Source organism: Phocoena sinus, chromosome 7, assembly GCF_008692025.1.
Source record: "Phocoena sinus isolate mPhoSin1 chromosome 7, mPhoSin1.pri, whole genome shotgun sequence".
NCBI lineage: Eukaryota > Metazoa > Chordata > Mammalia > Artiodactyla > Phocoenidae > Phocoena > Phocoena sinus.
In genome coordinates, this window is record NC_045769.1 from 14,917,486 (window position 1) to 14,931,397 (window position 13,912).

Here is a 13,912-nt window from a genome sequence, read left to right on the forward strand (position 1 = left end):
TCCTTTTGGGGGTTATGTTTTAGACAAGATCTTAATCATTTTCTCTAATGTAATCATAGCCGAAAATTTGAAGCAAAAATTCCATCAAGGACTATGTTGGCCAAAATAGGCTATCCTGCACATAGACACTTGGGCTGCTGCTGTGAACTGCTTTCAGTGGTGGAAACAAGTTTTCCCGTGGGTCATTCCCACTCTCCCTCAGGAACAAATTTGTCAGGTGCTGGTAAAAGGAACCATAGCCTCTGGAATACAACAGAACAAAGCTCTATGGCAACTATAGTAATAAGATGGGCGTCCTGATATTCTGGATCAGACACAAAAACAAGTAGAGGATGCCGTGAGGTTACAAGCCTGTGTACTTAGCCCAGTAGGAGATGTCACAGAAAGAGACTGTGCTAATTCTTGAAGGATGAGTAAAAGAGTTACCCAGGTGACAGAGATGGGGGTGGCTGGAGATAGAAGTGTGTGGGGCGGGGTGGGGGGGAGTAGGTAATAGTATGCAACAATATGCAAATAATCCACATGATGTGCTAGATAAGGCAAGGATAGGTCTATTTTATTCCTGGCCTCTCAAATTCAATAAACCTCGATGGAGTCACTAAGGTCCTGGGTCAAAACTCTGAGCCTTGCTTCATCAAAATCATTTCATTTCATGGAATCTAAGAAGCAGTTGATTTCAGACATGTTAAGACATGGTGAAAACAAGAAGAAACCATGTATGATTTGGCAGTTCACTTGGGGATGGTTGACTAAGTTCTGGCTGTCTGATTTATAACAACCCATCACATGACTGAGAAATAAATCAGATGGGAAATACGGAGACTTTTCTAGGAATGGCCTGTTCGTGTCCATGTCCCAGAAGGATCCTCCTTGCTATCTCTCTTGATAAGTAAATGCCTGGGAAACTCTATCAGGCGTCTGAAGGTTGCCAAGTGATTGAAAATCAGAGCAAAGGGATTCAGTTGATCTTGACCATAGTTTGCATTTTCAACAATGGATAATACAAATTTGATGGGTTAGTTTTACTTCACTCCTGGAGACCTCATTCTAACAGCTGGAATGTCTATATCTGACTGATTCATGGTTTTTGATAAATATATTAGACACATATATGTCCTTGGAAAATATGGATGCATTTTTGAATAGGCATATCCATAATTTTCATAAATCGTGTTATTAAGTTTTTTTCAAAAGCTTGCTAGATGACAACGTAAAATGGTACAGTCACTATGGAAAGCAGTTTGACAGTTCCTCAGTAAGTTAAACAATAATTTGCCTTATGACCCAGAAATTCCACTCCTGGGCCTATACCCAAAAGAATTGAAAACAGGTGTTCAGACAAAAACTTGAGCACAAGTATATATAGCAGCACTATTCACAATAACCAAAGGTGACAACAACCCAAATGTCCATCAACTGATTAATGGGTAAACAAAACGTGGTGTACTCATACGATGGAATATTATTCAGTCATAGAGAGGAATAAAGTGCTAGTACGGGCTACAAAATGGAGGAGCCTTGAGAATGTTACACTAACTGAAAGAAGCTAGGCACAAAAGGTCACATGTTGTATGATTCCATTTACTTGAAATATCTAGACAAGTCCAAAGAGACATAATGCAGGTTGGAGGTTAACAGTGCCTGGGGGAGAGAAGAATGGGAAGCGACTGCTTAATGGACATGGATTTCCTTTGGAGTGATGAAATATTCTGAAACTCAATAGCAGTGATGGTTGCTCAACATTATGAATGTACTAAATGTCACTGAATTTTACACTTTAACCTGGTTAAAATAGATTTTATATTATGTGGAGTTTACCACAATTTTTAAAAATCACACATAAAAAAAACACTTGCTAGATATCTCAATCCTTCTTTCTCCCACTCAGGAACAAATTACCAAACTCTACGTTACTTTTAAAATGCCATTTGTGTTTAAGAACAGCATTACTTCTTATTTAACAAGGGACAAAACAAAAAGACCTGAATTACCCACATTTAACCTCTACAGGAGGGACTTCCCTGGCGGTCCAGTGATTAGGACTACGTGCTTCCAGTGCAGAAGGTACAGGTGCCATCCCTGATCGGGGAACTAAGATCCCACATGCCACGTGGCACAGCCAAAACACACACACACACACACAAGTCTATAGGAAATAACAGAATATCATAAGCTGGATGGATATATAAATGCCCATTACCAGGGGTTGATAGAATTGATCTTTCTCCCTCTCAAGGGGATGATGACGTTAGCGAAACTCTTCTGTTAAAAGCAGGATACATCGCCCCCTTTTAAACTCTCTCCTCCATATAGCTCCGATTACACTGGTTTCTGATGTGATTCTTTTCGGGGGGTTTCACTTAGATAATATTATTTTGATTTATGCAATTCTTCAAGCTCTTCAATGTATGTTTTTAATTTGCTTGGCTTTTAGGCAGAGCAGAATCTATCAAGGGAAATGAAAAACAAGATCAACACTTCTCTGTTGCTGTGTAGAGCCTCTTGACCGTGTCCTGCACTATTTGACAGTATTTGGGGATGGTTTGTGGAGCAGGTGATAAGTGTGTGTACATTACATCAATGTTAGTGCAGGGTTCCAACAAGAGACAGAGAGAAAGTGTGCTGCTTACGTACCAGCAATTTTAAAGGCACGAAGGTCTGAAGAAGACTGAAAACAATACTCTTCAACAGGCAGGTTAGAAACAGGAGCAATTTAGATTGTTGAAGGTAAAGTAACCTTTTGTTCCAAATTATTAATTAAGGATGATTTTTTTTAAAGCTCATGAAATAAGATACAAACCTGACCAGTCTTCAAATAAAAGCAAAACAAAACAAAAAATTTCTTGGCCTTATCACAAGCTCTTGCTCTTTATTTAATTTCCAATAAAACAGAAAACTGGAACGATTCTGAGTAAAAAGCACATTTTTCTTCTCTTAAAAGAATCAAATGTGTTCTATGGGTTTCTATGAAAATGGCAGTTCAGGTGTCATCTCCTTCTATTTTGCCAGAATTTCTTGAATGGATTACTTAAATTTACTAATCCTGGTCATAACATGACCAGCTCACTGAGTTATTGTGAGCATAAAATTAAATAACTATAACAATTGCTGACATGTACTGAATATCTGTTATGTGTCAGGCACAGTTCTAAGCACTTCACATGTATTATTCTTCATATCAACCTCACTAGGTGGACCTAGTGAGGGTAAATAATTCACCCAAAACCACACAGCTAGCAAGTGCTTGGACCAGAATTTGGAGCAGACAGTCTGGCTTCAGAATTTGTGCCCTTTGACAACTCTGCTATGTCTCATGGTGTCCCGCAGACAGGATGTACTTTGGGACATTGGCTCCTTTCCTCCCTATTTGTAGAACTGTGACAGCAGCTTTGCAGATGCCAGTCTTCAGGTGGTGACAACAGCATCTTAAAGAACAAATGTTATTTCACCTCTGACTTTCATAGATCTGAACCCCATTCTGAAGGAAGAGATTTTACTAAGCTATTCTCCACCTGGACAAGGGATGGTAAGGCAGGAGAAGAGAGCTGGCCAGAATAGCAGTAGTAGCAATGAGCGGCTGTTTCCTGAGGCTGCCCATGCCAATACGGAGCAGACCAGCAGGACATGCTTCAGGACAGAGCAGAACAGCAGGTCACTGGGAGCACTGAGAAGCTGGGAAACAACAGGAGGTGAAAAGATAGTGCTTTACCAGCCATACTGTAGTTGAGGCAAAAAAAAAAAAAAAAAAAAATCACTAGCAGTGAACCTCTCTTTATTTAAAATTGGGCTATTTTTGATTTTTAGAAATTTTGCATTAAAATTTTAGTTGTCTTGATCACTGAGTTTTTTGGTGCAATGTGAATACCTCACTTGCCTCACCCTAGTCCCAGCCTTGGCACTGCTCTCGTTGCCGGATGACCTGGGTTTTCTGCTGACCCTTCAACATAGCTGCAGGTACTTGAGCAAACTCCTTGACTTGTGTTCTCACCTATGGAATGGACAAAAACCCCCTCCACCACAGAAGGCTTTGGTGATAATCAAAGGAGCTGATGTGGCAGAAGTGCTTTGGGCTATATAGATGTGAGTGAGAGGGAAATAATGCAAAAATGTATTACTCCCTGTACAGTTAGACTAGAAATGAGTGGTGCCCCAAATGGACCACTGGTGACAGAGAGGGAGAGGGAAATACTCTGATGAAAAGAGACCATACCCTCAGGTGAGGAGGGTCTAGAAGGAAGACCTGCTGACCCTTCCATCTGCCCTGGTGAAAGTAGAGACCCTGGAGCAAGGGCTTCTGCTTTAGCAGTTACATATTCCTTCTCTCACTTCCTTATAGCTCTAGTTTATTCTCCAGGGACTTTTCTAGGGCCTCTAATCCCCAGCCTTAAAGGAGTTAGACTGTACCAAGTAAAATTATTGACAAAGATCTAAGTCCTGACCCACTGTCCTTGTGTTGATGCACTAATGGCTGAAAGGGTCACCAGATGTTTCTTCTTACCCATTTCAACCCAGCCTCTCAGGACTGGCCGGGGGTGGGGGAACCTCAATCTCCTTTTACTGCAGGGACTTAACACATACCTTCCTGGTAAACTACAAGAAGGAGTTTGTGGATGAGGGTGTAAATGAATAAACAAGGTAAAAAATTTTCGGAAGGGTCAAAACAATGTCTACCATCATCATATTATTTCTAAATTATTCCAAGATGACTTGTGCAAAAAGCACAATTTTAAAAAATCAGATAACACCACATCCATTTTGGTGTATTTGTCCTATTTTTAGTTTTTGAATGAATGTCCCCCAACTTTGAGTAATCTAGTCCCCTTCTCTATAGCTAAGATGCTGAAATGGAGGCCAGAGGAAGGGCTGATGAGTTTCAGATTGTTGGAAAAAATAAGCTTGTGCACAAGAGTCAAGGGTCTCAGAACAAACTGGCGACTTGACGGGTGGCTGAAGGCAGAGTCTACTAAGCAGATCTTTGTTTGGACGCTTGCTTCTGCTGCTACATTTACAGCCAGTGGAACGACTTGATTGGGTGCTATAAATTATTGAGAATGTGTCCTCAGATTAGTCCTTCACCCACTGTATTGTGTCAATTCGTTTAACCATTCAAGACTAAGGCAAGGTGGAAAGAAATCCTAAGTTAAACTTCCAATTGAATTTTCCTTTTTTTTTTTTTTTTTGCGGTACGCACAGCCTCAGCGGCCATGGCTCACGGGCCCAGCCGCTCCGCGGCTTGTGGGATCTTCCCGGACCGGGGCACGAACCCGTGTCCCCTGCATCGGCAGGCAGACTCTCAACCACTGCACCACCAGGGAAGCCCCTGCATTTTCTTTTTCTTTTTCTTTTTTTCACTTTTTTGTTTACATTGACATTTAAAAAATTTTTTTAATTTAATTTTATTTATTTTTTTATACAGCAGGTTCTTATTAGTCATAAATTTTATACACATCAGTGTATACATGTCGATCCCAATCGCCCAATTCATCACACCACCATCCCCACCCCTCCATGGCTTTCCCCACTTGGTGTCCATACGTTTTTTCTCTACATCTGAGTCTCTACTTCTGCCCTGCGAACCGGTTCATCTATATCATCTTTCTAGGTTTCACATACATGCATTAATATACGATATTTGTTTTTCTTTTTCTGACTTACTTCACTCTGTATGACAGTCTCTAGGTCCATCCACGTCTCAACAAAAGACTCAATTTCGTTCCTTTTTATGGCTGAGGAATACTCCATTGTATATATGTACCACATCTTCTTTACCCATTTGTCTGTCAATGGGCAATTAGGTTGCTTCAATGACCTGGCTATTGTAAATAGTGCTGCAATGAACATTGGGGTGCATGTGTCTTTTTGAATTATGGTTTTCTATGGATATATGCCCAGTAGTGGGACTGTTGGATCATATGGTAATTCTATTTTTAGTTTTTTAAGGACCCTCCATACTGTTCTCCATAGTGGCTGTATCAATTTACATTCCCACCAACAGTGAAAAAGGGTTCCCTTTCTCCACATTCTCTCCAGCATTTGTTGTTTGTAGATTTTCTGATGATGCCCATTCTAACTGGTGTGAGGTGATACCTCACTGTAGTTTTGATTTGCATTTCTCTAATAATTAGTGATGCTGAGCAGCTTTTCATGTGCTTCTTGGCCATCTGTATGTCTTCTTCGGAGAAATGTCTATTTAGGTCTTATGCCCATTTTTGGATTGGGTTGTTTGTTTCTTTAATATTGAGCTGCATGAGCTGTTTATATATTTTGGAGATTAATCCTTTGTCTGTTGATTTGTTTGCAAATATTTTCTCCCATTCTGAGGGTTGTCTTTTCGTCTTGTTTATGGTTTCCTTTGCTGTGCAAAAGCTTTTAAGCTTCATTAGGTCTCATTTATTTATTTTTGTTTCTATTTCCATTACTCTAGGAGGTGGATCAAAAAAGATCTTGCTGTGATTTATGTCAAAAAGTGTTCTTCCTATGTTTTCCTCTAAGAGTTTTATAGTGTCTGGTATTACATTTAGGTCTTGAATCCATTTTGAATGTATTTTTGTGTATGGTATTAGGGAGTGTTCTAATTTCATTCTTTTACACGTAGCTGCCCAGTTTTCCCAGCACCACTTATTGAAGAGACTGTCTTTTCTCCATTGTATATCCTTGCCTCATTTGTCATAGATTAGTTGACCATAGGTGCATGGGTTTGTCTATGGGCTTTCTATCTTGTTCCATTGATCTATGTTTCTGTTTTTGTGCCAGTACCATATTGTAGTGATGACTATAGCTTTGTAGTATAGTCTGAAGTCAGGGAGTCTGATTCCTCCAGCTCTGTTTTGTTCCCTCAAGACTGCTTTGGCTACTCGGGGTCTTTTGTGTCTCCACATAAATTTTAAGATTTTTTGTTCTAGTTCCATAAAAAATGCCATTGGTAATTTGATAGGGATTGCATTGAATCTGTAGATTGCTTTCGGTAGTATAGTCATTTTCACAATATTGATTCTTCCAATCCAAGAACATGGTATATCTCTCCATCTGTTGGTATCATCTTTAATTTCTTTCATCAGTGTCATAGTTTTCTGCATACAGGTCTTTTGTCTCCCTAGGTAGGTTTATTCCTAGGCATTTTATTCCTTTTGTTGCAATGGTAAATGGGAGTGTTTCCTTAATTTCTCTTTCAGATTTTTCATCATTAGTGTACAGGAATGCAAGAGATTTCTGTGCATTAATTTTGTATCCTGCAACTTTACCAAATTCATCGATTAGCTCTAGAAGTTTTCTGGTGGCATCTTAAGGATTATCTATGTATAGTATCACGTCATCTGTAGACAGTGACAGTTTTACTTCTTCTTTTCCAATTTGTATTCCTTTTATTTCTTTTTCTTCTCTGCTTGCCATGGCTAGAACTTCCAAAACTGTGTTGAATAATAGTGGTGAGAGTGGGCATCCTTGTCTTTTTCCTGATCTTAGAGGAAATGCTTTCAGTTTTTCACCGTTGAGAATGATGTTGGCTGTGGGTTTGTCATATATGGCATTTATTATGTTGAGGCAGGCTCCCTCTATGCCCACTTTCTGGAGAGTTTTTATCATAAATGGGTGTGCAATTTTGTCAAAAGCTTTTTCTGTATCTACTGAGATGATCATATGGTTTTTATTCTTCAATTTGTTAATATGGTGTATCACATTGATTGATTTGCATATATTGAAGAATCCTTGCATCCCTGGGATAAATCCCACTTGATCATGGTGTATGATCCTTTTAATGTGTTGCTGGATTCTGTTTGCTAGTATTTTGTTGAGGATTTTTCCATCTATATTCATCAGTGATATTGGTCTGTAATCTTCTGTTTTTGTAGTATCTTTGCCTGGTTTTGGTATCAGGATGATGGTGGGCTCATAGAATGAGTTTGGGAGTGTTCCTCCCTCTGCAATTTTTTGGAAGAGTTTGAGAGGGGTGGGTGTTAGCTCTTCTCTAAAGGTTTGATAGGATTCACCTGTGAAGCCATCTGGTCCTGGACTCTTGTTTGTTAGAAGATTTTAAATCACAGTTTCAATTTCATTACTTGTGATTGGTCTGTTCATATTTTCTGCTTCTTCCTGGTTCAGTCTTAGAAGGTTATATCTTTCTAAGAATTTGTCCATTTCTTCCAGGTTGTCCATTTTTTTGGCATAGAGTTGCTTGTAGTAGTCTCTTAGGATGCTTTGTATTTCTGCGGTGTCTATTGTAACTTCTCCTGTTTCATTTCCAATTTTATTGATTTGAGTCCTCTCCCTCCTTTTCTTGATGAGTCTGGCTAATGGTTTATCAATTTTGTTTATCTTCTCAAATAACCAGGTTTTAGTTGTATTGATCTTTGCTATTGTTTTCTTTGTTTGTATTTCATTTATTTCTGCTCTGATCTTTATGATTTCTTTCCTTCTGCTAACTTGGGTTTTGTTTGTTCTTCTTTCTCTAGTTCCTTTAGGTGTAAGGTTAGATTGTTTATTTGAGATTTTTCTTGTTTCTTGAGGTAGGCTTGTATTGGTATAAACTTCCTTCTTAGAACTGCTTTTGCTGCATCCCATAGGTTTTGCATCATCGTGTGTTCATTGCCATTTGTCTCTAGGTATTTTTTGATTTCCTCTTTGCTTTCTTCAGTGATCTCTTGGTTATTTAATAACGTATTGTTTAGCCTCCATGTGTTTGTGTGTTTTACGATTTTTCCCCTGTAATTCATTTCTAATCACATAGTATTGTGGTCAGAAAAGATGCTTGATAGGATTTCAATTTTCTTAAATTTACTGAGGCTTGATTTGTGACCCAAGATGTGATCTATCCTGGAGAATGTTCCATGAGCACTTGAGAAGAAAGTGTAATCTGCTGTTTTTGGATGGTATGTCCTATAAATATCATTTAAATCTATCTGGTCTATTGTGTCATTTAAAGCTTCTGTTTCTTTATTTATTTTCATTTTGGATGATCTGTCCACTGGTGTAAGTGAGGTGTTAAAGTCCCCCACTATTATTGTGTTACTGTCAATTTCCTCTTTTATAGCTGTTAGCAGTTGCTTTATGTATTGATGTGCTCCTATGTTGGGTGCATATATATTTATACTTGTTATATCTTCTTCTTGGATTGACCCCTTGATCGTTATGTAGCGTCCTTCCTTGTCTCCTGTAACATTCTTTATTTTAAAGTCTATTTTATCTGATATGAGTATTGCTACTCCAGCCTTCTTTTGATTTACATTTGCATGGAATATCTTTTCCCATCCCCTCACTTTCACCAACTGAATTTTCATATGCTGTATTCCTCTGTTTCAAGGACTGCATTAGTAAATCCTACAGCTGATTTCTATATTTCAGCTGCAACCTGCAGACCTGACATCGAGTCTGTGCTCCTGTTAGGAATGACACAGTTTGCTTCTAACGCACTGACTTTTCATATGGATAGTCAATATACATATTGTTAGAAAAATAAGTCATACCTCTCTCTATCTCTGGAAGTGCTTCAGGATCTGTCTTCACTAATATTATACAGTTAATCACAACAGAAAATGGGAAGGAGGCTAATGAACTTATTCATGACTGGATAAATAAAGATATCAGATAAACAAGTAAGCAGCTCTGCCCAGGGCCAACTACATGGAGTTTGCAGGGTTCTCCTGGCTACAGAGTTTTTCCTGAAATATGCATACATGAGGACAAACAGAGATTGAGGCAGAAGATTCTAAGCATCTGATTCTAAGCTCCTTGATGAAAAATGTTCTGCTTTAGCATAGGAGAAAGGGATTAAGCAATGGAACATCTTCTAGGCTTCCTAAGGTGTCTAAATTTGAACTGCTCTAGCAGCTTAGCTACAGCCAACTACAGTGTTATCCAAACATCTTCAAATCCAGACTTCTCACTGTCATTATGAACCCTCTATCAACTGAACAAAGAATAAGTAAATACCTGTGCCTAGTCTTCTTCATTCAGTCATTCCTCGAATACCCATTGAGTGCCAACTTGTGTTAGTAATCTATTGCCCCATAAAAAATGATCCATTTGCAGCCAAGTAAATCAACCGTGCTCTTTTCTACATGGGGGTCTGGCGTGTAATGGCTGCAAAGAACAGTCTCCTCAGTAGTGCCTGTAAGGGTTGCTCTCATGGACCTTGGAAACAGCCCTTTCCAGTAGTCATTTGTGACTGGCATGCTGTCCCCAATCTAGGCTCCAGACAGGTATGCATGGTGCCTTTGGAAAGCCCCAGGGCACAGTGGCCAGGGTCCATATTGGCCAAATCATAATGTGAATCCGCACCAAGCTGCAGAGCAAGGAGCATGTGATTGAGGCCCTGCACAGGGCCAAGGTCAAGTTCCCTGGCCGCCAGAAGAGCCACATTTCCAAGAAGTGGGGATTCACTAAGCTTAATATAGATGAATTTGAAAACATTGTGGCAGAAAAGCGGCTCATCCCAGATGGCTGTGGGGTCAAACACATCCCTAATTGTGGCCCCTGGACACATGGCGGGCCCTGCACTGACAGCCTTGATGCCATCCCCTCCTCATGCATGCCCACCAATAAATCCTACTTTCCTGTCAAAAAAAAAAAAAAGTCCAAACCTGGGTGGCTTAAAGCAATAAACATTGATTATCTCACATTTTCTTTAGGTCAGATATCTGAGCACAGCTTACCTGGGTCCTCTGCTCCAGAATCTCTCACAGACTGTAAAGAAGGCATCTGTGGCTATAGTCATCTCAAGGCTTGACTGGGGAAGGACTTACCTCCAAGCTCATGTAGTTTTTGGCATCCCCAATTTCCTTGTAAGCTGTTGTCGAGAAGCCACCCTCAGTTTCTTGCTCCATGGGCTTCTCCAATATGGCAGCCTGTTCATTGAACATGTAAGCCAAGAAAACAAGAGTGAGAGTCTGTTAGCAAGAGAGGGGTCAAAATCTTTTGTAACGTAATCATAAATGTGACACGCCATTTTTCTGTCCATATGCTATTGTCCGAAGCAAGGCACTAACTAGGTCCTTCCTACATTCAAGGGTAGGGGATTACACAAGGAGGTGAATACTAAGTCAGGGGCATCACTGGAAGCCAGGGCAGAAGTCACCAACCACACTTCTCTAAGGCAGACTCTGTGCTTTGTGATGAAAATAAGATGATGAACCAGAAAAATAAGGCTGTCTCCCTCCTGAAGCTCACAGTATGGGTTTGAGATACTGAATCATGAAACTCCAGGAGACATCTGTAATACGGAGACAAGGGAAAAAGCAGGAGGGTAGAGAGATTCAGCCATACTTTCTTAGAGGTCCTTAGAGGTCAGGTGGATGAATGAGAAGTGGGTCTCTGAAAATTCCTTTAGAACTCGCTAGGGCAATTTCCAGTATAGATGGAGTATATGGATGCTAACAGGAAGTAATTAAAAAGGCACAAAATAACTTCTCTAATAAAACTGCTGCTTAAAATCTCTTTGCAAGAAGAAAATGCCTTTCATGTCTTAATTACAAATGTGTTCTAATGCAAATAGTTCTGAAACCGGTCACAGCTTGTCACACGGTCAAACTAAAGTGCAAATACCTGGATGCCAGATTCTCCATGAAAGCAAATTTGGTAGGGGAGGCCCCTGCCATGGTGGGGAATCTCAAGAACAAGGGGAACTTGGTGGGTTGCTATTTTTCTCATTATTTCAGAGAGTAGTTCCTGCTTGCAAAATAGGGGTAACAGTAGTACTTTATGTGACAGAGAGAATAATGACCCCTTCCAAAGATGTGCACACCCTAATCCCCAGACTTTGTGACTATGTTACTTTACATGGCAAAAGGGACTTTTCAGATTGAGTAAGATTATGAACCTTGAAATGGGACAATTATCCTGGATTATCTTTGTGGATACAATTTAGTCATGGGAGTCCTTAAAGTGGAAGAGGAAGGCAGAAGAGCAGGAGAGGGAGATGCAAAGAGAGAAGAGGCAGGAGAAATTCAAAGCATGAAGATGGAGGAAGAGAGCAAAAATCAAGGAATGTGGGTGGCCTCTGGGAGCTGGGAAGAGTCCTAAGCCATTAGACAACAAGGACATGGAGATCTCAGTCCCACCACTGAAGACACTCAATTCTGCCACAACCCGAATGAGCAGGGAAATGGATTCTCCCCTAGAGCCTCCAGAAGGAATGCAGCCCTGCAGGCACTGATTTTAGCCCCACGAGATCCAACTCAGACTTCTGACATACAGAACTGTAAGATAATAAATCTGTGTCATTTTAAGCTAAGTTTGTGGTAATTCATCATGATGGCAAAAGAAAACTAATATCCTTACTCATTGGATTCTTTTAAGGACTCAAATCATTAATATATATTGAGAGTACTGGAAATGCATCTGGCACACAGTTAGCAAGCACTGTGCACATGTTTCCCATTATTGTGACCTTGCAACCTGGGAGTTCTGAGCTGATAGATGGAAAAATATGGCCCAGCTGAAAAAAAAAAAAAAGGCTGAAGGAATGTCTCCACATACTGTCTATTTCCAAATAAATCTCCTTTAATGATCACATGTGTCATGGAATAAGCTGCAGGTTCCTCATGCCAGAGCCTGAAAGGAAGGTGACCAGTGAACAATATTTTTAGTACTACCCAGTAAACTGAATAAAGGGCCACTGGCCTTTCATGATCTATCATTCTATTTTTTTCATTCTGGTAAAGTAATTTTCTCTGGATTTAGAGTAATACATTTAGCATTGAAATAAGACTTGAACCATCTGTCAAACCTAAAAACAAATCTATTTCATGATGCATGTTCATCTTATTATTGCCAGAATATATTTTTTCTCCTTTTTTTCTGTTTATTCACCACCTTATTCACCACCATATGCCCAGCACTTACATTGCCAACACCAACCAAAGAGCTGCTAACTGAATGAGGTAGAATCACTGCAAAAAATATTAGGGTTTTTTTTTAACCCTACTTATCTTTCAACTCAGCTCCTGTAGTTACTAACAAATCATCAGGATCAAGAATCTTGCAGGTAGAAAGGGAAACCAAGATCTTTAGGACCAGTCCTATCATCAGGGAGTTTATAAACTTGTGGAGAGATTAAAATGCATGCCAAAGAATAACTGGCAATACAGGGGTCTCAAGAATCAAGAAAGCCACTTTGCTTTCCATCCTTCTGACTACTTTCAGAAGAAATCCTCACTTTCATGCTAGGGTGCCCTCTAAGTTCTTCTCATACTTGGTTTGTCTCGTCTATGCCACCCAGAGAAGAAGCCTCAGGCTGAGAGACCCAGGCTGGCCCAGTATAGCTGAAATTTAATTACATTTTTTGGCTCCTGCTGTATTTATTTCCATAGATACCTTCTGTTTATGGCAAGTGAAACACTTTTCTATTTTTAGTAGTGGTATATTCTTTTAAAATTACTTCACTTAAAGTTTTAAAAAGTGAGTCCTATTTCAATTTGTTTAAAGTGAATACTGCCCCAGATGGTTCACTGACATGGCAACAATTATAAAAGTGCTATAAGAATAACTAAACTTTGGGATAACAAAATGGAGTGTGTGGTAGAGGCATAGGTATAGTATCTGAGAGGAGGGTGTCACTATAGTCAACTTGGTTGGTCAGGTTCTGAGAGGCCATGATGGAAGGAAGTGGAGTCTGGTGCTGGGTTTGCCATGGGTGAGGATATGGTTGTATAGATGCAGGAGTGGGAAGTCTGAACCAAAGCAGGAATGGCCTTAGATGGCAGTAAGCAGAGCATTTCCACTAAGGTACAGGTGTGTGGGGGCTAAGTTGTGACAGATGAACCTTAATGAGGTTGTAGAAAACCTTTCATTACAAGCTCTCCTCCATTGCCTCAACTAAAAATTGTTTGCTTCTTCTCTCCAGAAGCTGACCCAGAACTAGCTCCCAGGTCCCCGATGATGGTGCAATGTAAGGAGGCCCTTCCTATACTTTGGGATCCTG

The 13,912-nt window shown here is 39.9% G+C and overlaps 1 pseudogene; it reads left to right on the top strand.

Moving 5' to 3' along the window:
* Positions 1-10,017: 10,017 nt before the first annotated feature.
* LOC116757207 lies at positions 10,018-10,138 on the top strand (annotated as a pseudogene).
* Positions 10,139-13,912: the final 3,774 nt, after the last annotated feature.